We start from the raw sequence: 23,565 nt of genomic DNA, 5'->3' as shown, positions 1-23,565 counted from the left end.
GACATCGCAGAGAAACCCATGACAATACAAGACCATAACTGTTGCCTCACGCAACACAACCACTGCAAGCAATAAGACAAACGTTAGTTCTTGTGACTGCGAGGGACTTGGCTGTTGGTGAGATCCTTATGACCACTCTGGCATCTCTCAATGTGTACCATAACAGGGCACGGCCTCGCGGAGGCGAATCAGAGCTTGCGAGTGGCCGCGCAATGGTGCACCCGCAAGAGTAACGGCACATCCAAGCCTGGTCACAGTGAAAGGGTTGCCGCTAGTGACAGCCGGGTTCTGCTAGAAGTGGGCACTAACGTCTTGTTTCGCTGCGCACCTGCTTCTCGGGTGGCGTGCACCAAGGACCCTCGTTGGAAGGACTAGTGGCCGTCCGGAAGGAAGGTCTTGGATAACCGCGACCTTGCTCGGCGGCGGGGGCCAAACACAGCGTTTCCGCGCGCCGGAGGAGGAAGAGGAAGCAAGGTGCGTTTCCTCCGCGCACGAAAGTGAAGAGGCTTTCAAGGTTCTCTGGCGGCGGCCGGTTGAGTGACCTCTTTGTGCGCAAGTGGGACGGGCGAGGAGGCGGCCCGAATCGGGGCCAGCCGGTCGACGAACCCACTGCCAGTGAAAACGTCCAGCCGCCATTGGCCCTGACACGGCTGACCCAGATTCGCCTGAGTCCCGCGCCGCCTCTGGCGCGCCTGCCACAGCGCCGGCTGCCGCCTGTCGCGCCCATGCGGCCACCGTGCCCGTGCTTGCTCTGCCTGTCCACGTGCGCCCTGCTCCCCGTTCTGCCCTGGGCCCTGCTCACGCCCGCGCGCTGTCGCCTGCTCGTCCGGCTTCTGCTCGTGCTCGTGCGACAGGCGTTTGCCGCCATGAACACGTGACACGCGCGGATACTCGACCGCTGGATACGGACTCCCTCCACGGCATGCCCGCGCAGCCGGGCTCAGGCCCCACATGAAACACAGGTGAGTCGCCCGCGCGGTAGACCGTGCCGGCGGACGGACAGGTGCCGCTCGTCCAGCCGCCGCACGACGGCAAGCGGCGCTCCGGGATCTGTGCGTGCTGTGTGTGCTCGGGTGGAAGAACGACGCCGAACGTTGGTCGGTGTTAATTTGCAGGCTAAAAGATTACAAAGTGCACATAATTAGCAGGGTGGTGTTAACCCTTCCGTTCCTTTCATTTTCATGTACCCTTTGTATCTACGAAGCAACACGTGCACTTGTGCCTTACTTTGTCTGGATATTCAAGTGAACGTTACGTCACTTCCGCTTTCGCCAAGTCACGTTGCCACCGGAAGTTCTTAAGGGCGTGCTAATGATCACCACTCATGACTTCCTTGGTCTGAGTAGTTCGTTGAGTTTATTTAGGCATAAACGTTCAGGGGCGGCGCCGCTTCCTGAGAAGTGACGTGGCAATTTGGTGCGCCTAATAAAAAGGTTTAGATGTATTGTTTGTTTATTGAGATGGTGGTCTCCGTAAGCAAACAAACTATCTGCACTTCGCGAGCGGCTGCTTTCACGTGCGCTACGCTCGCGACACAAAACGCCGTGGCAGGGCTCTGCGCGATGGCGCTGCACTCGCGGCCAGGAACGGTGCGTTTTTAGCGGGCGACGTCCTTAACTTATCTGACGTCACCGGTGAAACTCTCGAGTCAAGAGAGAAGGAAGAGCCAAGGACAGCGAGTTGAGGCAGGCAAACCGTGTTTGTCCGTTCTGCTTTCGAAATTTTCTTTCTGTGATACACACACACCGCAGGCACACTGTTATCGCTTACGCACTACGGTGCAGATAAGCGCGGCGGCCATCGTGTTTGTGATATATGCGCTCCAAGAACACGCGTTCAACAGCGTTCCTTTGTTGCTGTCTTCTCTCGTGTGTCGTGCATGCATCAGCCATGGATGACGTGTGCTCGTTGCACAACCCGGTGAAATGAAACGGAGAAAGGCACCGGTAGTGGATGGCGTTCATTTAGCGTCACGTATACACGAGCACGTTTGCGAGCCGTAACAACCTGCGGACGTTGTGGTCGCCGCCATCACGAGACGGTGTGATGCGTCCGTTCCGCGATTTCGGTGAGCGGATCCTCAATGCCGCGGCACGTGTTTAATAACGTAACGTCATGCAGGAAAGCTTCTATTTTCTTTCGGCCACTCTACTTTTCCATCTTTGTGCCAAAAGTCCATTCAACTCTTCGCGTCAAGGTTTCTTTCAGCTACTCGACGTCGATAGCGTATTTAGTTCACGCAGCTGGCGGAGCAAGCTGTTCTGACAATACGAGGGGAAAAAGTGGGAGAGTCATGTTTGGCTCGATAGCGGCGCGGCAATATGTGTTCGCCGCACAAATTGTGCGCACGCAGCTTCGCCAAAGCACGCGGATTCATGACGAGACCTCCGAACGCGGCGCAAGGTTTCGTTCTCGTAGACCTTGGCTTGCCTTTCTGGGGGGGCTTCGAGCCTTCCCGTCCTTCACCTCGCGATGTCACGTGGTCACTCCGACTGACGGCGCGGGCAGTGTGCATGTTTGATCCGAATTGTTTCCTGTGAATTTCGCCTAACACACAACGTCGTTTACGTCAACACACAAGGTGATTGGTGGAAGTGCGTTGACGTCATCTCTTCGCATCATTCCCGACCTCACACGTGCCTGCACGACTGCACACATTGTCCTTAAACGTGACCGATCGCAATGACACATAACCCTGTACACCACAAAAAGTGGGTCACACAAACATATTTTTTTCGTCTATTTTCGGTCTTCGTCGTACATTTCGTAAAATCGCTCATTGCGCAGTCTTATCAAATGAGAACAAAGCTCTATGCGCGCCTCACGGCCCGTTCCAAGTCGCCCCGCCGTGGTGGTCTAGTGGCTAAGGTACTCGGCTGCTGACCCGCAGGTCGCGGGTTCAAATCCCAGCTGCGGCGCCTGCATTTCCTATGGAGGCGGAAATGTCGTAAGCCCGTGTGCTCAGATTTGGGTGCACGTTAAAGAACCCCAGGTGGTGAAAATTTCCGGAGCCCTCCACTACGGCGTCTCTCATAATCATATGGTGGTTTTGGGACGTTAAACCCCACAAATCAATCAATCAATCAGCCCGTTCCAAGTCATCAATGTTAGGCCTAGAAAAGAAAGAGATGGCGGAGCCCTAAAGAGCAGACGGGAGTGTTTCCGAATTATTAGCTCTGTGAAGCAGCGAATTAACATCGCATCAGCTAATATTACTTCCGAAAAGTGAAAGTGGGCAACCAACAACAGCTAAGATTAATTAAGTCTCGCGAAACAGAGCAAGATTCCCAAAATACGTCATGAGAATAAGCAACGGGTACGCACGAGAAGCTCAATTTGAAGGAAAACACTATTGGGACGGGAACTGTACACTGGCCAGAGTGGTCGCATCGTCACATCTCCATGCGCAAGTGCAGGAAAAAGTTCTCCAAAAAGGTCACCTCAGCACCGTTTAGAATTTCCAACAAGGTACACACCACAAAATACTTCCGTCAATGTTCTGAAGCAAAAGGTTGGCCTGGAATCGACTTGTTTGTTCGCTTTCTTTGCTGGGTCTCTGTTTTAAAATATTTACTTCTTTTATCCAGTCGTGTCTCGTCGTTGAGCTTATGTTGGCGGAGCAGACGCATACATGTTTATTATCGATAGTACTGGTAATTTGTCTGGCTACCTCAAACTCAGGCGGCTTTTCGTGGGTTTATAGCAAAGCCTGAATTAGTGAAAAAAAACAACTTCTTAGATAAAGGTCGGCGGAAGCGTCTAACGTGCAGAGTGATTGCAAGCCCGCGGTAACTTGGTGCGTGTTATCGAATTAGCCGGTCTCATTAACCTAAATTTACTAAATCTCCTGAACACCCGACTATGTTTCTGAAGTTGACTCTCATTATCTGTCTTATTCTCCTGATTAGACAGAACGTTGACTCTCATTATCTGTCTTATTTTCCTGAATAGACAGACATCGCGAAAACGTCCGTAGCTTTCTGGACGCAGCCTAATCAGTTTAGCCGAGTGATTCACTTGCTCTTGCTGCTGCTCGCTTTGTTTCAGCTCCGATACATGTATTTTTGGGATGTTAAATCCTTCATAGCATCAATCCGATACATGTATGTTGTGCATCTCTCCACAGCAAGTCTGAATTCTTTGTCACGTTCTGATCGTAATGGTACGGTGCTTATGGTCCACAAAAGTCCTCTCTCTGCTCATTCTTTTCTGCAACGTTTGCGAGGCTGGTACCGGTTGGATTAAGATAAAGAGAAGAAAAAAACAAAACAATTCATTGGTCACCGCTATTCCCAGCTATGGATCGGCTTACCAAGATGGAAGCGTCCTACACAAATACTGGTGCAATGTGCTCCATGGGCGCGCTACGAGCGTTGTATCGTATTTTGCGGAATGTGCGAGAACGCTTGCTAGTGATATGGTAAACAGTTGCGGTTGTCATCGAGGACAAAACAAATCAGATAGATCCACATGTGTCCGTTACACAGCCACGCCACAAGCGGCATTCGGCATCGCCATGTGGAAACACCCACGCGGTAAAGCAATTTCGTCTCTACCGTTACGAAAACGCAAAAAAAAGAAAACTAAAAGGCCGTCTACGAATTCGTAGAAGACACATTGTCTCGGACCCCATCTATACGCGGTTTATATAAGTTCCACTCAGATACGTGGAAGGCTGCGGTGGTCGAGTGGGTGATTATATCGTTCGTTGTCTTATTATGAAATGTGCGTATTTGTTGTGTTGGCTCTTGGCGCTGCTTACATAGCGTCCGATTTAAACGCATTGGTCATGCGCCTGCCGGTTGTTACGTGATGCGGCATGACTGCAGTTGTTAAAGATCAACCACCTTTGACGCTACCCGAAGTGCGAAAATTGTGGTACGATCAAACGTGTTATACCTTGCAAGATTTCAGAGACTACCGTGCAATTGAAGAAGGAATGAGTGCGACAATGTTTTCTACATAATGGGTTGATTTCTCAATCATAACGCAACAGACAGAAAATAAAAATATAAAGAAGGGAAACAAAAAAAAAGTCGCGGATAGAGAAAGCAGGGGAGAAGAAAGCACGTTCGAAGCTTTTTTAGTTACAATTCTAACGTAGCTGCGTTGAGCGAAAGACACAAAGGACTAAGCACAAAGAGAACAAAACAAGTGATGTCCTTAATTCTTCGTGCGTTTCTCTCCACAGAGCTACATCACATTGTCGTATTGACTAAAGGAAGTTGAAGCTTTGCTCCGTAACGACAAGGCTAAATAACGTGTTTCGACTCGGAGATCTGTCTTTGTGATGACCTCAACAAAGACTGACTGCCGCTGTCGAAACACCGAAAATCTGAGCGACACTGTAGAAGATTTTCTTGCCGATGTTTTCCGAGAAGTTCGACCGGGCGATGCATGGTTACCATTCGGTCAAATGACCTGTATTTAGCTGCTTACGTAGCAGACGCAATGACGCCATCATTAGTTTCACAGGAGAAAAAAAAGTGTTATTTGTGAAAAATGCAAATATATAGAGTCACTAGGTCTCCCAAAAGTGCTTTGTGTCAGTTGTTTCAATTCCACGTTTTGGTTAGTCATTTAAAAAAGCAGTGTTGTGGATATCTCCTTTAAAAATACTCGCTGAACCTTGATATAATTGATCCTAACTACTTCGGTCCTCTCTTTTTATAGCGTGGTGAGGAAAACTGTAAAAACGAAACTTCGCAAAATGTTGGCCCCTGTAAAAAAAAATGTTTCCCCTTGCCTGCGAAGGCTACGCTTTACGTATTTTTTACCCTGTTACTGAGAAAGTTGTTGAACATTAAGACATAGGACAAGAACATTTTGAAAGCAGGGGCGTAGCCTGGACTTCTTTTCTGGCGTGGGTAGTTCGGGGGAGGCTGGGTAAACCCCGCCACATTAAGAACACTCCTTCATTGATTGATTTCAATGAAGGAGTGTTCTTAATGTGGCGGGGTTTACCCAGCCTCCTTCAACCCCCTGCGACGCCACTGTTTAGAACATATTTCTCTAAAATTTTCAAAAGAGATTCGGTATATAGACTGCATGTATATAGTCTAAATATTTTCTAACTACCTATTGCGAAAAGTGATGCAAGATTATGATGGTTCGTTGAGGTGAAATTCCATCTCCCATCGATCAGATAATGACTTCATGCTCGGCCGAGAAAAAAAATAACCAAAAGGAAAGCAGGTTCTGCGCACTAAGGCAAAGGCAATCGCCCCAAACAATGTGACACTGCCTCGCCATTCGATCTCTAAGAAAGGGAAAAAAAGAACGTTTTGCTCTGCCAAACTACGCATCACAAGTAATCGCCAAGTGTTTTTGTGCGGGAAGAAGAGACTAGCCTGCAAACTCGGACATGCACGTACCTCATGTCAGCGGTGCAGTTCTATTTATTTGCTCCCATTTCTCGATTCTTGATTCTCAAGGGAGGAGGAGGAAGAATAAACTTTATTGTCAGAAACCAGCAGGTTTGGGTAACCGGACCTAGGCCTCCCATGAGGGGACGTCAAGGGCTTGCCTCGACGCCTCCTCACGGGCGTGCTGGGTCTTCCAGGTTTGGTCGTCGAGAGCGGGGCTCCACAGAGCCTCATGGAGCTTCGACGAAAGGGTCGTGGTGTTAGCGTGTCTGTCCTGTGCCGGGCACTCCCACAGCATATGCGGAAGCGTAGCTGCGAAGCAAGCAGTATTTTATTTTTTGAAGGCCTGAAACAGTATTTTTTTCACCGTATAAGCATTCATTTTATTATCGTCTCAAGCGATAAAATTGAGTTTTTAATAATAACTTTACGTGGTCACTGTGTATGCTTTGTCGAAATTTTTATTGTCACTTGTATAAATACGCCACCGTGTTATTCAACAAACCCAATCGTTAAGAACTAATTCTGGTGGTAAAAAGGTGGTGTATATATGACCATTTTTTTAGCGCCAAAATACGCATTCTAACAATCTCCGGTGTGCTGGCATCGATTTCACACAACTTGTTTGCAAACTACGTTTCACGTTTGGGAATTTTAGGGCAAAAAAAGAGACAACGTCGTAGAGCGCATTGCTTTCGACAACTTAAACGCCGCAGTTTAGCGCACTGTGTACATTGTACAAATGGTAACACTGGGGCAAACGGTGAACAACTAAGGTATTGTGGGCGTGGCGCAATTGGTCACGTAAGTCGATCCACAACGGCTCAAGAAAGACTCGGGCACACGTGAATCCCATTCGTATTTTCGCTCGGTTTCAACATTGCAATAGCAGCATCACGTGTTGCTTCCCAAGAAACTTCCGGTCACTTCCATTATCGCTAACACCGAAGCAGAAAGCCTGCTTTTCAAGTTACGCTGGAGTAAGGATGAACTTTTTTTCCTCTTTCATGTAAAGAAAAATGAGTTCAAAGTTGAGGACTAACTCTTTTTAATGTTGTACGTAGCTTAGCAGAAACTATATCTGAAATAGTTGGCCAGTCAGGCGGAGAAAAGTTAAATTGAGTGGACTATTCGCAAAGTAAGGCCTTTGTTCCCCGCCAATGCTAGTAAAGGCCATGTCGGTGGATAAAACCTGAAGCCGTTTAGGTTTTGTGTTTGTAAACAGCGAAAGTGTCTATATAAGAGATTCCCGCAGCGTGCTCCATCATCGGAGGCGGACAAAGCCCTTTGCGCGAGACACGCGCGGAAGGCTGCCCCGACGCGCAGCGCTCGGTGTACAGTGTGGTACTAGCTCGGACGCAGCTGTGCAGCTGCTGCGCCGGTTGTCACGTGATAATAGATGGCGGTGACGAGCCATAGGCTGGCCGGAGCCTGTATACGCGCCGCGATGTCGCTACACGAGCCTTTGTACGTCGATGGCGCCTACCGCTGTTTACAAACATGCAATAGATACATCTCCAGTGCAGCTCCATGTCACTCTACACACGTATACAGCGCACTTCCATCCTCTCTTATCGTTCGTTAACGCTTGGCCTTCCCTATCACTCTAGAACTCCGATCGCTGGCGAAACGAACACCGTTGATACCATGATGTCTCGTTGGCACGACAGTGTCGCAGAGAACAAAATGGCTTGTGAAAACAAATTCCGTTCCCTTTTCTTTTAAAAACCGTGGTCATTGCGACTCATTTGGTTTGAGTTTGTGGGCGGTGTTTTACAGCGAAAGCTGTTATGAGGTCACAACGAGGGTGCCGTATTTGTCCGCCGCCGCCACCGGTGTGTCGGTAACTGCTATCGCACGAAATAGAAAAATAAAATGAGAAAAATTATTCAAGTTTGAACGAAGTTTGAACCTATGGGTCCTCTCCGTGCCAGCCCCAGTATACTACCATTCAGCCACATTGATTATTATTCTCCTCGTATACTACTTTCATTTGCAAATCATACATACAGTGCATCAACAGTGCTGACAACTGTAACAAGCAGTATGGTTTACCTACTCATTATTATTTCTTTTTGCGCTTCCCTGGTACTGGATGCTCGAAACTCCCGCTCACAAAAAACCTGCATTGGCGTTCTGTCGAGAATTTAGGACTGTAAGTAATACATGCAGTTCTGTTTCCAGGATCACTAATGTCCCAGCACCATAGATTTGGCTCGAACACACACATCACAGCCAATATTACCTTTAGCGGCAATATTTGCAGTGACAAGACGCGGTTATCGCGATATTGATCATGCCAATCGTTATACTAAAAAAATGGCACCGTGTTTCAATCCGTGAGTATACTGTACACGCAACAAAACAAGCCTACAAGCCTACTAAGTCTACAAAATAAACTAGTAAACAAGAACATTTGAGCGAACAAAAGCAAAGGGCTTCGGAACGCGGGCGTTTCTCGTCGTATAGCTAGCATGCAGTTGCGCACGCGGTTAGTTTCCTAAGCTTGTGATAAATTGGCCGAGCCAGCCAGGAATGTCGGGAATGACGTTCATCAATTCGCTTGCTTTTGTGTCGGCCAGTTAAAAAAAACCCGTTTGTGGCAGGCTACCTCCCCATTATCCGAGGCAACGCCGAATACTATGTATAGGCATACGTATGCATGTAGAATTACTTGATAAAGTAATTACTGTCACACTGTGCCGCGAAGCTTTCTGGTTAACCCACAAAACGCTGTAATGGTGAACCATCCTAACTTCGAGAAGCTATAGCCACGGAGCCTGAGCGTATATACGCTGAAGTTGCGCTAAGAAAAATATATCTCCCTCCCCCCCCCCCCTTTTTTTTTTAAATTGGTTCTTCGGGGACATGCAGTTGGCGGCGTCAAAGGCTTCCAGCAGCCACAGGAACGCGTGTTCTTAGCACATGAGCGTGTTTTCAAAGCAATAAATGTTCGCCTATGTACATAAGAAATACCCAGGGCCTAAATTATGAAAATAAAGCTAGTGTCATGTGTCGTGAATCCGAAAGAAGAACTGTGCCTGTTGTCCGGACAGATTGTGGCCGCAAGTACACAAATGTCGCAGTCAATTGTTAGAAACCTTAATTGTCAGCCATACTCAAAACAAAGCTATATATAGAAGACAAGGTCATGAATATGAAAGTATCCTGTAACTTTACACAACGACGTATTTACTGGCCCGGTCCACGATGGGGACGAGGCCACAGACACCGTACCTCTCTAATGCGAAAGTTGGCGTGATACGTGCGTCGCTTTATTTTTCATTGCTGTTTCTAAAGGTAATTCAGCGTATACTCTTTTTTTTACTCACGCAGAGAGACATACCTAAGCGGATTGATCACCGCACAACGAAAAGCTGCTTCATGCAGCGGAGCAACTCTTGAACAGCCAAAATATGGTGGTTCGATCACATATGTATGACCCACTTTTTTTAATACACTGGGCCCACTGCAATCGGTAAATTAGACGTGAAAATATGCAACCGCGCGTGACATCAATCCTGTTGCTGTTCGTTCGGGGGATGATGGTTGTGACAAATTAAAACCGTTAATCATGAAGACGAGATTCCAATTTGCTCTCCGCAGACAGGTTCGGAGAGCATCGGTCAAAATGCTATAGGGGTCCCATACACGCCGCCTGAATAGCAAGGGACAGGCCACAGTTCCACTTCCCTTGGTCTACACCTTGTGGGGAAGGTACCGATAATCAGCTTTGCTGGTGATTTGTGTGCACATTCATTACCAAATGGGCAAGCCTCCGATTATCACCCTTATCCGCCGGCCACCACCAAAACTAAGGCAGCCGCAGCGGTTTGGCACGCTCGGCCGGCTGCCTATAATAGCTGACCCCTATATATACATGAGCACAAAAAAAAAAAAAAAGCGTTGGCATTAAGACCTACCTCAATTCCAGCGGGAGTATTAGACACCTGTGCAGCTCGGCAGAAGTGCTATTTCTCGACAATTCCTGCGAAGGCGAGTTGGTTGACCGACATGCGTCCACGCTAGAATTTTTGAATGTAGATTGTTCGGGCTTAGCAAACATTTACAGGTCAGAAGTTGCTAGGAAGCGCCGTTGGAGGCACCTCCATTAAAGCCACGAAGCTTCCCTCCAGGGGAACCGTTGTTTGAGCGGAGTAGCGGGGTCTGCGGGGTGAACGATTCCTCGACGCCTGTCCTCGTAAAACACGTTGAAAGTTACGTCACGTGTTTCCTGCGAACTTTTTGCGGTGTTATCTCACAACGGGTCGTGCCTCAGTATTCGTCTTGACACTCAAGCTCATGCACTATTTGATGATCGATTTACTCATATCATCAAATTTTCAGTAAAGTTCACACTGCTTCGGTTTCTAGAGACCACCGACGACGAATAATAAATACGACGTGCGTTTCGCTCAGACCAAGGGATTCCGTAAAAACTAGGGTTGTAACGTCGAACTTCCGTTATTTGTTGTACCTGTCAGGGAGACGAAAACAACTTTTGGCCAAACAAATACGAGGAAATGGCCGGTTCGCCACCGTCCACAAAGTCTATTTTCCTGCGATGTTTCTCAGCTGTATGCCGGTCTGAGATGAATATATATGTTTAAATATGTGTATGATAACTTTGAGCATCGATAATAGAAACATGCATACACTGATCCGTACTTTTTCGTAGCTTGCAAAATAAGCACAGAAATACAACCAGTGATGCATGACGCGCTGATATAACACTCTAAACATAGATGGGGATCATGGAAACTGTAGTTTCCTTGTCTCCGAGCGACACGACGCCAAAGTGGGGATATAAGACAGGCACCGGACTCCTGCCGATCTCGCCATATTGCTCTTTCTGCGCGAGACAGCAGGCGCACTGATGGTTGTCGCCGCTTGTCGTTTATGCCATCGACCATATTGCGCAGGAACTTGAGACTGACATCGTCATCACCTGGGACTACGAAGTTCCTTGTAACAAGCTGTGCCGCTGCCGGTACGTTCGTGACATTTGGACAGGCTTTACGGACGGGAGGGCTGCGAAAGAAATACAGAAAACAATTTAAAAAATACATGAGAAGGACTGCAGTTGTATTGTTATAAACGAAGTGCTGATAAGGAAGTGTACAGAAGCAATAGCGTGGCGTAGCCGGAACAGCACTCACCTCTGCGCAGTGTATCGATGGATAAATGGCCGTAAACAACGCCGGCTCTTGAGGCAGTGAAAATTTGATCTACAAGTATTATTCGCTAGGAACCATGTTTAGCCGCTCTTAAGCAAATAAATGGAGACAACAAGTGATGTGTTTATGAAAGTACGAAGACCTTTTGCGGGTATCGCTGAGCCACCTCAGTGAGGGCTCTTCGCATTTACTCCGCAGTTTGAGCGTAACTATATACACATCGTTTCGCGTATGCCTTCCTGTCTATTTTTCTTATTTCACGCTGCGAAAATTTCATCGCTACAGCTCACTCAGCTTTCGCATTTATTTTTAATTCTGATAGCATTTCAATCGCAAGATGATAGATTATGGAGGCGGACGCAGTGTCCTCCTTCACTTGAATTGTGCAAATGTCCCATGTGTATATACGCACAATATAATACCACGTAAGAGTGAGGGGGACCACAGCTTTGTTAAGCAAAGCACACCGGATGCGTAGCTCTATTTCCCCGTTCATTCTAACGAAAAAAAAAATGTCACCTACTTCGTCTACGATTGGTCTCTTTGGCCTCTGCTGTAGCAATAGTCTCTGTTACGGGCTTATCGGTTCCGTTATTGACAGATATATGAAGGCCGGTTTATGTATTAGGAAGCTATCTTGCGTAGTACAAGCTTCACGGATTCACTGATGTTGACCATGTATACAACAAAATCAGAAAACAGTTTTTTTTTATTTCATAAATTTTCCGCTCAAAAGTAGTGGGCTGCTCAAAGTGACGGAACCTGATATCATAGGCCCATAGCTTCAAAGTTTGGTGGTGCTATAATGAAAAAGATCCTGTCATCGCTCGTGAGATGTTTTGTCCAGCACTGCGTGCTCGACATAAATACACTTCAAAAGTGCGTTCGACATACTTCAGACGTTTGTGCCCGGTGGGCTAGCGATGCCGAGACGTTTCATTTGCATCCTTTTAGTTTTAACTGAAGCATCCCACCTATGGTTGCTTTCAATGCTACCCCGATTCACGTTTAGTGTAAGCGCCTGAAATTGTGATAGCAGGTTCGATATCTTCCTGGCTCATTCTTCTTTGTTTGTTTTTATTGTCAGTTTTGGCCTGTCGGCGTTATAGCCTTTAAACTTGGGTCCTGCAAACCCTGTATATTTTTAACGACGGGATGAAAACACATTAGGCGTCGTGCTTAAGGTAGCATAAAAAAAAGAAGCAAATAAACCGCGTTTCGTGAGTCTCGTGCACAAACGGAGTCACTATGCAAAGTGACAGGCTATTTTTAACCAGACACGCACAGCCCATGGGTCGTGTGACCGACATAATGTTTTCTGGCATTTTTGATAGTGTCACATAGGAAACAACGACACCATCTAGAAACCCATGCGGGCGCAATTGCTGACTTCGTGTAATATGGTTGACTGTACTGGGCTCCTCCCATCGAGTTTGGCTGCGTTGTGCACCTGAACAGCATCGCGATCGTCGCAAGATTCCTCTCGCTGCGAGTTCACTGCACTGTTTAGGCTCACTGCTCCACTCGTGGGTGAAGTTTCTCACTGTTTGCCTCGATCCTGCACTTCAACTTCCTCTATCCGCCACCACGGTTTCATTTTTTCCCTCCGTCGTGCAATTCCAAGCGTGCCATCCTACTTGCTTGCTTTAAATGGAAACGCCAGAATGAGCAGCAAGAGGCGGATGCTGTTCACTTAGCGGCGACGATCTGCGGAAATGCGCTTCTTTGCCTATATGCCCGCTTCTCAGCGCACGCACACAAGACATTGGAGATGACAGAAGAAAACAAAAAAGGAGGGGTGGGGATGGCGTATATAGCAGTGGCGTAGCCAAGGGGTGGCACATCAGACCTGTGCCACCCCGTATTGGTCTTTTCACAAGCCATACAGATCACAGAATGGCTTGCGACCACATGTGCTTGCCCCCCCCCCCCCCCTTCAGATTGGGTAGTTGGCCCCACGCCCGCAACCACTGAAAAAAAACTAAAAAAACTCTGGTAAGTGTGCTAACCTACCGTATGCTAAACAGTAGAGCGTTTGGCTGGCCACCCTGCACTGGGGAGTTGAGAAATAGGAACACAAGGCTTTACAAGTTGCTCGCACTTAACTTCATCGCTCCAATTTTTATGCCACAGACATGAGTCAGCCTACAGAGTTCTTAGTCGCAGAGTTCACGTTGAAGGGAATGTTAAGACTGCCGGCGACGCGGGGCTGGCGAAAGCCTCGCGTCTAGCTGGAGCTTCCGGTGTAAACGGTACCTCGGCCTCGAGCTCGCCCCTTGGAGAAATGGGCTGCGATAACTGGGCTAGGAGAAAAGAGTGCCTCCGAAACCAACAACTCCCCCTCCTTAAGTATAACAACGGGAGAAACAGCAAATTGCCAAGGTTGGACACTACCGCGTGCCGAGGGGGGTACGTGCTGGAGAGCAGCGCCTAAAATGGCTTTCCGGGTGCTGCCGACGGGGCCGCTGCGGCAGCAGCGGGGTTCTGGCGCTCAGTGCGCGGCGCCACGTGCGACAGAAATAACGGGACCCGCACCGGCGCGCGCCCACGTCCGAGGAGGAGACGACGCTGATAAGCCTCGCGGCGGCCTGTGACCAGGGGGCGCCACCAGAGACGCGCACTCCTTCCGCCCCACGCGCGCGGAGGTAGCAGAGGAGAATGCCCGACGCCGCTCGCCTTTCCTTCCCCTGTCGAGTCCCTCTCGTCTTGAGGCGAAAGCGAGGAAGGAAAGGACGAGAAAGCGGCGTTTCACTGCCCTTCCTTTTCTTTCCTGGTCGCTTTGACGACACCGCGTAAAAGGCGTAGCGCACAAGGCGCTGTGTGGCAGCTACGGGTTCATTGGCGCTATCGTACAGTGCGGTTCAAGACGGGCCTACACGTTGGCTTCCTTCGTCGCGGTTGTTGGAACTTGAAGTAAACGGGGCAGGAAGCGGCAACGGTAACCCAATAATGATACGTCTGAGCAGGTGCTTGTTGCAGCTTATTTCTGGCTACGCACGCTCAGCCGCAGAGGCCCGCATCTGTGCGTGAACGTTGAGCCAGATGTTGGCGGCATCATGAATGCCTCTGACTCGGGAACACGTAATCGAACAAGGATGCGCTCTTGGACTTGTCGACCCCCTCATTTTATTGCTGCGAAGCTCCTTTCGTTGGCGGACTGGTATTATTGTCAAAGCCCGTCGTCTCTGCCTTGAATGTGCTCGGCACTCTAGTCTCCCCGCTGTTTTTGGTTCATCGATCACTTATCTAGGGTTAAAATTTCTTTCAGTTGAAGTTTAAAGCTGTACAAGATATAGAAAAAAGAAGGATAGGGTAGTTAGACTGTCGTTGTCAAGAAATATTGCAGATATTTACAAAATTAGCAGAGTCACGCAAGGCTGCGTAACAGCAGGGCTGGTGGGAACATGGCTAGTCTTTTACTCTCTTTTCCAACCCTGGCTATACTAAACTATAGACCTATCCCATATTCTACACGCGGGAGGATCTTCGCTGCGTTGTGCTCGGAGGCAGCTTTGCGGCTGCTGTGCCACTTGTCACGTCATCATAGAGGGCGGTGGCGAGCTTTAGGCGACGCGGAGCCAACGCATCGCAACGTCGCTACGAGCACCTCAGTGTGTCGATGACGCCTAACGCTGTTTACAGAGATGGAATAGGTCTGTACATATGGCTGCCCGTTTCAGCTTCCCTTGTTAACCGTCTGTGCGGAGTGCTTGGGTGGTGATTAAGCCCGTGTAAGTTCATGGCGATGATAATTCTCTATCTACTACACACAACGAACCTCGAGCCTAGCCGCTCTGCTGTGAAAACCTTTACACGTCTGACATGCCTTGTCGTTTCTATATTTGGGGAAATGGAAGCCAGACTGCTCCGTCTAATAATATATTTTACAGCGATTGTTTTTATGTGGTACTTAGGAATTTTCTTGCCCCGCCGCGGTGGTCTAGTGGCTAAGGTACTCGGCTGCTGACACGCAGGTCGCGGGTTTGAATCCCGGCTGTGGTGGCTGCATTTCCGATGGAGGCGGAAATGTTGTAGGCCCGTGTGCTCAGATTTGGGTGCACGTTAAAGAACCCCAGGTGGTCGAAATTTCCGCAGCCCTCCAGTACGGCGTCTCTCATAATCATATAGTGGTTTTGGGACGTTAACCTCCACATATCAGTCAATCAATTAGGAATTTTCTTCAATTATCGTGCGTCCCTGGAAAACAGACACCACAACTGCACATGTCGTATCAATATATTATCGATTATTTAACACGTATACGTTTTAAGTTGGTCGAATGGTCTCAAGGAAAATTATACAGTAAAGAGATTAATCAGTTTGGTTGCTGATTATCGCTTCGCTGCTTACTACTTCGGCGGCATCAACAACGGACTTTCTGTTCTCGCGAACTTATCCTCCCCTTCCCCCTTCCCCTGGTCAGGATATACAGTCAATTGAGCTCGCTCCTGGTTCTTGTCTATCAGTTATTCTTTCCCCTCAATGAGAGTATTCAGCTTTCATGGCTGATGGTCCCTCAGCACAGCAGTTTGATGAAGTATAGGCAATCACGTTATATACCAACGAAAAAAATTCGCCGATGATTACGGTACTGCCTAATGCAAATTATGAGCGCGGGTTCGTGCTGGGCCAACTGTGTTTGATGTGTTGGCTATCAGCACTATGATATCCGTCACTGAAACTGCCGTGCACTACTGGTGTCTCGAACCGAGCGAAACGCCGGCAGCACCGTTGCCACAAGCGAAGCCAGTCGCAGCTGCACGTCACGTGCCAGCCTTGCGTGCGCACGGACTCCGACTGAGGGGTCAGCGTGCCTGACGGAGAAAGAGAGCGAGGTTGGGGGCGAGTGGCTCGTGATATCGACAGATGCCGCGTTCGCTCTCTTTCGTCCTCGTTCGCTCTACCGGTTACGCCGACGCCGCTCGACGTAGGAACGGACGCCTGGGAACTGTGCTCTAAAATATTGATACACCAAATTAAGCCTAGGTAAAGGAAGAGGAAAATAAACGGGCATCCGTATATTTCTACATACATATTTTAGGATTATCGACATCATCATCATGATCACTATAGTGACAATGACGAAGCATCAACATGGTGATGATGAAGATGACGTTTGGGAGCATCTTCGTCACTGCTCCGCCGTGTATGCTAATGAGACATTTTCTCTTGTTTCCCACAATGTGATGGCTGCCTGCAACCAATGTCCACATCGACACACGGAGAATATGCGAGCAATAGAACTGAAGACCAGCCGACGTTGAAAACGAGAGGAAGTCATAAGTGAAAGGAAATTAGGAAACGGAAGATGCCGTGGGCGTGCGTGCGGCCCGCTTCCCAACGCATTTACTTTCGCGTCGTTCCTCGGGAGCAAAGGCTGCGCAGCAGCAAGTGCACGGACTTCAGTGCGTTCTTTCAGCACACACACACCGTGGAAACTTCGTGGGAGAAACACGAATGCCTGCACTGAAACATTCATTGCTATAGTTGCCAGTCAACGCACGTACCGCGTCTGCTGTAACGTGGCTCTAAACGAGGAAAAGAAGAAAAAAAAACGCCTGATACTGCAGCACCTTAAGCGAAACTATCAAATCAATTGGTTCATCACGTTAGCGTGGAGTTCGGCCCGATTTCTCTCACAACAGCCAGCAATTTTACTATCGCGCTTTATTTTTCTTTGTGCGTTTATCTTGATAGTCTGCGACTACCGTTCGAGAACGTGTCACGCAGACCTGTTATTCAGTGACGCATAAATATAAGGACGAGCTGATAAACTACAGGAAGAGACCGACACCAGAAGCGCCTGCGTTTGGCTGCAGTGACTGCAGCTACGTGCTTCATGCTTTTGATTTCACTTTGTTTTGTTTTGTTTTTTATTTGTTCCACTGTATAAAGCGGCTGACAGTTATAACAAGCCGTCTGGGGAAAAGGAGCGGAACGAGCAAAGCACACATGGGGCGTCACTTTATTTATGAGCGTTTATTGCACATACCCGAGCAGCGAGTTTGCGGGAACGTATGGCCGTTAACAGTATAGTGATTGTAGAGTGTGTGTATTGGGGGGGGGGGGGTTAACTAAAGTGAACACCCGGGTGTTACACAATGATCTAAATAAGTGCAAGAATTTCTCACTATTACGATTGCAGCCGGAAGCGACACTGTTTTATGCTTAGATCCAGAAGAGGAGAAGAGGGACACTTGTTCACCACGCATGTCCGCCTTGCTTCAACACTGGTTACAGGGCTCGGCTGCTGGCCCGAAGATCGCCGGTACGATCGGAAGCCGCGGAGGGCGCATTTCTATGCAGGTGTGATGCTAGACCTTTACATACCATGCAATGTCAGTGCACCTTGAATAACACCAGATGGTCGAAGTTTCGGCACCCATCCACTATACAGTGTCTCTCATAATCATCATATCGTGGCTTTGGCCTGCAAAACCCCCGCAGATATTATTACTATTTGACGACACCTTCCACCAGCGGAACTTTCGTCATGGTCAAATGCGAGCGTATTTCTGGGGGGTTTTTTTGCGAGGTTTCGCAGCGTAAAATGTTGCTAGTGCTCCCCAGGTGGGCTCTTTTTCTGGTTTCCACCGATGGCCGGTGGGTTCTTATCAACGTCTCAAGAAAGACTGGTGGTTTCTGCGGCTACATAGAGAGCCGGTATGGCCAACCAGAAAGACTGCTTTAGAATAATTGGTGATGGTGTAATGTGTAAATAATCAAGCGAAAAAAGGATTATTACTGCACTTTAGGCTTTTTTATATATTTTCAAAGGGATCTTTTTTTTTCACTTCCGAAGCTTACTGCTGCTGTTTTGTTTGAAGCTGCATAGCAATTGGCCCACACTATGATGTCACGCTAGAAAATACTGAGGGAAATATTGTTGATAATCGATGGGTGCCATTGTACTGACTAAGAGACCTGCAGTGGAAATCAGTGTGCCTTTATCATAGTAAATAGTAATCTCGGTATTCCTTCACATGGAGTGTGGGCTTAGAACGAGAAAGTTTTTTTTCCCCAAGTGATCAGTACGGAATAACGCAACCTGGCACAGTGTTCCAGACCAAAGCTTGCACCCTTTCAAGCACTGTCTCAGCAAATGCTACGAGTTAATTACCGCGCGAATCTTCTAGCACACCGGGCACTGGGGGACAAACAAGATCCACTTTCGACCGGTCGGAGACGAGTTGAAGCGTGGATTGGTGTTTCCCAATACAAAAGTACATTTTCGGTAATACGTTATTCGTGATCGAAGGTGTTCGTTGCGCTACGAGACTTCGATCCAGCCTCCTTAATAACTACGAAGATGGCAGTGACTGACTTTGTTCTGAGTTAATATAAATAATCGTTTGCGTTTTGGGTCATAAAACCACGATATGATAACGAGAAACGCCCGTAGCGGAGGACTACGAAAACTTCTACCACCGGGCGTTCTTTCACGTGCACATAAATATGTGAAGACGAGCCTATAGCACTTGGCCTTCATCGAAATACGACCGCCATGGCCGGGGTTCGGTGCTGCGACCCTTGGGTCAGTATAGGCGGGCGCCATGACCACTCGACCATGGAGGCAGGTACTTGCTCTGAGGCACGTGGAAGAGGAATTAAGCACGCTGAAGGTTGTCATCTTTACGGACTTGCCGCTGCCCTTATACAAGACCTCGAAAAAAAAAACGACGCTGATCGCCCGATTACGCGTAGTGTCATAAATGTGCCAACAAAAACGTCTCACTGGGTCCCCCGCTGCAGTCGCACGTGCATATCTGCCATTAGGCTCATTGTCTCGTTTCCATTTGTGCTCGTGAGTGTGAATGATCCGAAATTTTGTGTAACAATTACGACGCTCATCTACTTATCTTCAAATACCATCTCAAGCAACACACAGCCTAGCACGCTGCAAATGCATGAATGCATGCTAGTAAGGCTGCGCGATTGTGCATCGCCCTGCATTGTATTTCGTTTTCTTCAGTCCGTGTCTTACGTGATAGCGCATTACAAGTTGAAGATGCACATGCATCATTTCCTCCTTGTGTTCATGGCCGAGCTACATCGCTATGACTCAAGTAAGCTATTATATTTACAAAGACGTATGGACAGTCCACCATGTGCGTTCGTTCTCATACGAGGCTCTCTCGGGAGACATCTGAGTATCCTCATGATACAATGTCGCTGCATTCCTTCTGCAGTGGAAGTCGCTATTGAGGCCGTATAAACTACTGTACCTTCTGTGTACCACCCTAGGTATTGTATCCGAGCGGGTTGTATATGCTTCTCGACGGGACCACGTTTACCAAGCCCAGCTTACTTCTGAGGCAAAAAAAAAAGCCTTAGGTGCTTCGTCAAACACGAAAATTGCGTCAGAGTGAGTGAAGCCAAATTAATCATAATCACGCGATGACGTCACCATACTACGTGATAATTACGTGACACTTATTCAAATGTTGTGACGTCACATGACATTTCACTTGGTCAGAGGCGAGCCAATCACGCAAGCCGTTTAAAACCAGGTAAGACGTATAGGAATCTCGGAATGCCTCCTACCCTGACGGCAACGAGAGACTATATTAGGGGTATAAAATCTTGGCGATGGGGATGAAGGAGGATCATTACATAGACTGAGAAGAATGAGAAGATGGCTGTCACCTTCGACTCGTATTGCGCTTGGGGTTTTACGGGGGTCTTATTGGGGTTTTACGTCCCAAAACCATGGTATGATTATAAGACAAGCCGTGTAGTGGAGGGCTCCGGAAATTTCGGCCATCCGGTTTCCTTTAGCGTGCACTGACATCACATAGTTCACGGGCTTCTTTACTATTTCGCCTCCATCGAAAATGCGACCGCCGCAGCTGGGGCCGAACTCGCGACCTTCGGCTCAGCAGCCGAGCGCATTAACCACTGCTCCACCGTGGCGGACTGCGCGTGTCATGACATCCATATATGACAAAGATAAATGGCATGTGAACACATGACTCACGTTGCGTACGCTTCATGTTATCATGAAATATGAATGGCGTAATTAACACGACCTGTACACGAGGAAGCTGCTGCGGGCGTTTCATTTGACGTAGACAGGAAAGTTTATGACTTGACAAACACGAATGACATGTCGGGACACGAATCATGTAAACGACAAGATGTCTTGGCAATTGTTTCGTTGAGGTAGGCATGAGCATGACCTGCATTCATGACCGAATGTAAATCACACGACGTACATGACACTCCCTTAATGACTGCACTTCCTAATGTTGATTAGTACTGGCTAGCTATAGTCTACTATTGTTGATCAATGCTGTCAATGCTGGCTGATCGTTAACTAGCACTGGATAATCTTAGCCAATGGTCTACTAAAATGTACTAATTGTTGGCTATTGATTACTGCTGTCCAGTAATCTTAGCTATGTACTCTTATAAGAATGTTAATACTAATATACAAGTGGTACTGTGTATCTACTTCATGATTCGCACACGATGACAGTTTTATTTATGGAATATCATTTTGTCTTTTTCTCTGCCTACAGCAGCGTTGCTTCAGTTAAACTGAGTTGCTAGCCTTTCCTGCCTCTTTTATTTCTTTTATAAATGTCTTATTTTATTTATTTATTTGCACCGTGGAAAAACATTACCCATTACAAGGTTGATGACACGAATTTTAAATTTTTTGAGGTTATTGCTTTCAAAAGTACTGGTGTCGAGAAATCAAAAACCAGTATTGCGGCGCCTGGTAATACATCAAATATATTTGTTATATTGTTACATAAAAAAAAAGCACTTTGTTTCCAAATCAAGGGGCTGACTGCTGAGTGACGTGTCATAACAGTGTGATGTCAGGAGAAGACAGCAACTGGTGACCTAAGAACAGAATATCTCATCCGCTCGTAGGGCACGCAAACAACGATGAGGTAATTGTCGTCCACTGACTCTGAAAGTGATTACTGGTGTGCGGTACGCGGAGCTTGCAAGCTCAGGAACTGTCATGATTAGTTGGGATAATTGCTATTACAGTGGAGCTGGCCCACTAGTGGTCAATGACAAAACTTTAAAATCAAAGTAAAATATTTTAATCGTCTTTTCTGTGTTCGGTGTGTGAAGAGCTTTGACACTGCACACAAAGGAAACAACATAAAAATGTCATTCTAGGGACAAAGCTCTTAAAGCCATGGGTCTGTCCCTCCTAGCTCGTCGTGGTACGTGACCGCCTAGTTCACCCCGCCGCGGTGGTCTAGTGGCTAAGGTACTCGGCTGCTGGCCCGCAGGTCGCGGGTTCAAATCCCGGCTGCGGCGGCTGCATTTCCGATGGAGGCGGAAATGTTGTAGGCCCGTGTACTCAGATTTGGGTGCACGTTAAAGAACCCCAGGTGGTCGAAATTTCCGGAGCCCTCCACTACGGCGTCTCTCATAATCATATGGTGGTTTTGGGACGTTAAACCTCACAAATCTAATCCGTGACCGCCTAGTTCGAACAGACGGACACAGCCAGACAGACTGAGGATTCATGGTTTACGGATAAAATCCTCCGAAGCTTCACCCCACTCATTATCATTAACTCTGGGGATGGGCTGTGATTTTTTTTTCAATGTCCCAGTTCAAATCGTATCAGTACTCGTTTAAGAGATGATAAGTAGCATAGCGCATGGTTACTCTAAGCGAATGCAGTGGCGAACTCGTGATCGGACAAAGCGCAGGCTGGATGCGGAAGCACCGGCTGCGCGCGTCGACGACACCTGTGCGCGCACCTGGACTTTTGTCGAGGCGGGTAAATGACTCGGAGCGCGCGCACTCCACTCGGGCGCCGACCAATCTGTGGCCCCGATAGAACGCACACAAGTGTGCGGCGCGAAGCGTGCACAAACTTCCATGTTCTGGGCGCGTGCCCCTCGCGAGATCGCATAGCGGCGAGCGTGATGGATTGCCGCAACGTATACCCACCGGCCTCGAGTCGGCGCCGCTCTTTGTGTCGGCGGCAACGCGCGCTGCCTCACATGATCCGGGCAGCTCTTGCCCGAAGACACTTTCCTGCAAGCCCCGTGTGTCGTTTCTTTTATTTTCGCTCTTTTAAAGAAGAGAAATATGTGACCTTTCTTTATGTGCGTCGGAGCTGGATGACGGCGTAACTGCCGGCCAGCGGGTGGTGTCAACAAGGTTGTTTTCTTCGGGTCTTATCATCTCCCGTCGGAGAGAGAACGAGCAGCTGGTGTTCCGCGCTCAGCGCGAGCAAGCCCCCTCTATTTGTTTTTAACGGGAACCTGGGGAGCAGTTACGGAGGCGTCGACCCAGGGCGCGAACATTACCTCTGCGCGGTAGCGCCGCACTCGGCAAGGATCGCGCCTCCGCAAACAAGGCGGCCGCGAGCGGGCCCAACATACCGGCTCCAATCTACCTTGAGGTGCGACGTGACTGGCCTGCGCAGCCGCGGAGTCGACCCGCGGCTCCTTGAGCGGTTGCAATAGGAGCGGAAAACTACTCCAGCATGAGCCGTTTCCTCCGCCACGATGACGCATGAGGATACATTGGCTGGGAAGGACGGCCGCTTTCCACACGCGGGGGCCTCGCGCGCGGCCGCGCACTTTACAACGATGCCTCAAAGCCTGCTGGCGGCCAACTGGGAAACAGAAATATTGTCGCCACCGCCGCGGAGACACAAACGCAAAGCAATCACTCGCAGTTCGGTTGCATTTGACACTTAATGCACAGTGTGTGTGTGTGTGTGTGTGTGTGTGTGTGTGTGTGTGTGTGTGTGTGTGTGTGTGTGTGTGTGTGTGTGTGTGTGTGTGTGTGTGTGTGTGTGCACATTGCGACGCATTGTGTCATGGCTTTTAGCAAAAATAAACAATGTTATTATCTGCAGTTTAACTTCCCGAAACCACGATATGATTATAATAATAATGTTATGGGGGGGTTACATCCCAAAACCACCATATGATTACGAGAGACGCCGTAGTGGAGGGCTCCGAAAACTTCGACCATCTGCTGTTCTTTAACGTGCCTTGACATCACCCAGAACACAGACCTCTACCATTCCA

At 48.3% G+C, this 23,565-nt stretch overlaps 1 protein-coding gene across 1 annotated transcript in view; it reads left to right on the top strand.

Moving 5' to 3' along the window:
- Positions 1-701: 701 nt before the first annotated feature.
- Positions 702-23,565, top strand: part of LOC119187099 (nuclear hormone receptor 4) — a 185,300-nt gene continuing 162,436 nt past the window's right edge. Inside the window, exon 1 of the mRNA XM_075884853.1 lies at positions 702-962. The gene's annotated coding sequence lies outside the window, so the exon portion shown is untranslated. The remainder of the gene's footprint in view (positions 963-23,565) is intronic.

Source organism: Rhipicephalus microplus, unplaced genomic scaffold, assembly GCF_043290135.1.
Source record: "Rhipicephalus microplus isolate Deutch F79 unplaced genomic scaffold, USDA_Rmic scaffold_49, whole genome shotgun sequence".
In the NCBI taxonomy this organism is placed as follows: Eukaryota; Metazoa; Arthropoda; class Arachnida; order Ixodida; family Ixodidae; genus Rhipicephalus; species Rhipicephalus microplus.
Note: the sequence above shows the minus strand (reverse complement) of the source record. Positions and strands in the feature narration are given on the sequence as shown.